Genomic DNA, 3127 nt, shown 5'->3' with positions numbered 1-3127 from the left:
TTGAGCACTTACTATGTGCTAAGAATGTTCTAGGTAATGGGATTCACCAGTGAACAAAGTCCTTGGACTTACGGAGTCTCATAATGATAATAGGAATGACAATGATGGTGATGATTATGGCAATTAACAAGCACTGAGTATATACTTTATGCCAGGCTATGTCCTAAGCCCTTTATATACTATATATAGGTATAGATATTGATAGCTATAGAGAAATATAATGTAATAAAATTATATAATGTGTGTGTATATACATACATTCATGCTCACAACAGTCCTATGAAGTATTTCTATCACTATAAAATAAGGAAACTGAGGCACAGAGAAGTTCCCTCTTTATATGGGAGACAGTCATTAAGAAAGAACAAGTTAAGAGGCAGTAGGGTTCCACTGTCCAATATAGTAGCTACTAGCCACAGGTAGATACTTAAATTTAAAATAATTAAAATGAAATAAAATTAGCATTTCAGTTCCCTGGTCACACACATTCCAATCACTCAATAGACACTTGTGGCCAGTGGCTACCATTATAGACTCAGAATGCTTCCATCACACAGAGCTGTTTTGGGTAGTGCTGGTCTAGAGTGTTGTGGTTAATAATGAAAACTCCAGGATTTGAATCTTCCCTGACACTCTCCAGCTGGGAGCCTTGAGCAAATTTCTTAACCTCTCTGTGTCTCAAGTTATTGACCTATAGCATCTAGTTAATAATAATACCATCTTCAGAGAGATCGAGTGAAGATAAATTAATGCTTGGGTGTTTAGAACATAACCATTTGATCAATTACAGCTATTACTGTGAATATATAAAATGATGTGAGTGATGAATGCTATGAAAACAGGTAAAACACAGTGAGGGGGCTAGAGGGTGATGGCTGCTTGTGTGGACAGGTTGGTGAGGTGGTTCTCCAAAGGGGACGGCATCTGGATGAAGTCAGGAAACCAGACTTGGGTAACTGGGGAAGGATATCTCAGTAGATGACACGGGTAAAACCCCTATGGCTGCAGCTTGCTTGCTGTGTACCAGAAACAGCAGCCTGGCCAGAGTAGCTGGGAAACAGTAAACCAAGGCAAGAGGAGAGATCTAGGCTCAGTAAACAGTGAAGGACCTTCATTTGCTCTGAGTGTGGTAGGAGCACCTGACCAGTTTTGAGCAGAGAAGTGAGGGAGTCTGACTTACTTTTTAAAGGGTCATCCTAGTCATGGGTAGAGACAGGGGTAGAGAGGGGTGTAGGAGTAGAGGCAGGGAGGCCCCTAGGTAGCTGCTCAAACCAGAAAGCTAGCTGGGAGCATGGAAAGGAGTGGAGATGAGAAAGTTTCATATTCAAGACAGCTCTGCCCACTGGCTGTCCCCTCTGCCTGGAGCCTCCTTTGCCCAAATGACATCCTGGCTCACTCCCTTACTTCTTTAGGTCTTGACTCACACTTAACTGAAGTCACTATTTTGCAAAAGTCTCTCTGTCACCCTTCCCTATTTGTTTTTCTCCTTAGTGCTTAATCCCGAACTGAGATACAGCATATTTTCCTGGTTTCATTTACCATGGGCAGTAAATGTGAGGGTGGGCATTTTTGTCAGCTTTACTCACTACTGAACCCCCAGTACTTATAGCAGTCCTTGGCACAAACCAGGTAGGTGCTTGAGAAATATTGTTGAATCAGTGAATCAATGAGCAAATGGTAGAGGGCAGGAAGGAGAACAGGTGGTAATTGAGAAAACTGAAGCCCAGAGAGGGGAAGCCATTGGCCTAAACCCACACAGCAGTTAAAGGACAGAGCCTGTATTGGAGCCCCAGGCCTCCCACCCCTGGGCCTGGACTCTCTCCAGTTCCCTACCACCTAATGCAGCTTTCCCTTTGTTGTCAGAGCTCTTAATGAGCATTTCCTCCTCTGCTCAGTCATTGTTTTTCCCATGACCCAGCTGTTTCTTCCTTATTTCTCCATTTTTTTCAGGCTGTGTTCTTCTGTTTGGCTGAACATTCCCTTTTTCTTCAGGCCTGGCCCAACGGCAATATCTGAAGAGTCATCTACATCATGTGAAAGAAATGCAACAGGACACCAAGACATGCAGCCAGGTTCCCCTACTGGGGCAGTCTATGCAGCAAGGTGTACAGATAGGGCCCTGTGGCTGGGGCATGATGGGGGAATGTGGCCCATTCTGAGCATCCACCCCAGATACATTCATGCTTCTGAGCAATGACAGTGGGTCATGAGTTTGCTCTGGTTTCTGCCCAGGGATTGCTCAGAGAAACCACACTCAGCTTGCTCTTGAGAGCTGAGGGACCTGGCAGCTCAGCCTTTCCTCCCACCACACAATGGCCTGGAGGGCCTGAGAGCAGCCCATTCCATCTTCTCCTTCCAGCCTCCCCTTCCTGACCCATGCAGCTGGCCTGCTGTCCATCCTGGACTCTTACCCATCCCACCTCTGGTAGAAAAGCAAAATTCTCCCTCTTATTCTTTATCATAGTAGTAAAATTAAATAGCTACCTTTTAGAACAACTTATTCTACATGAGGCACTTTGCAAATCCACAATTCTTACACAGATTTGGACCCTGGGCTCAGAGATTACTCCATGCGTAAGTGGTAGACTTGGGTTCAATCCTGGGCCTGTCTGTGTCTGATTCTGGAGCTTATTTTCTTTCCCCCAGACACAATCACCATTCATTCGTCTATAATTAATTCAAACATTCATTCAGCAGTTTTCTATCAAGCCACATTAAGGGCTAGATAATGGTGATGAACATGACAGGGTCCTGTCCTCAGTGCACAGTGGGAGAGAAAACAATGAATGCAGGAAGAAGACCATTTTCAGGAGGGATGACCACTGTGGACACATGGAAAGGAGCCAGTGTGAGAGAGAGCATAGTGCAGGGGCAGGGGTGGGAGGGTCTTCTCAGTTGGGTGTTTGGGGAAAGTTACCTCATGCTGGTGGATGCCAGATACAGCGGGGAGGAACCATGTCACCAGGAAGCGGGGTCCAAGTTGGGAAGGGGCCATGGATTGGGGCAGGCCATCGGGAAGGTGGGGAGGTGCATAGCTGACCTTGGGGAAACCACAGGGTGGTGTGGGTCTCCTTAACTGCTAACTAAGTAGGGGAGTCTTTGACTCTTGTTACCGGCCCTTCTTTGT

This window comes from Canis lupus, chromosome 4 (assembly GCF_048164855.1).
Source record: "Canis lupus baileyi chromosome 4, mCanLup2.hap1, whole genome shotgun sequence".
Lineage (NCBI taxonomy): Eukaryota > Metazoa > Chordata > Mammalia > Carnivora > Canidae > Canis > Canis lupus.
Note: the sequence above shows the minus strand (reverse complement) of the source record.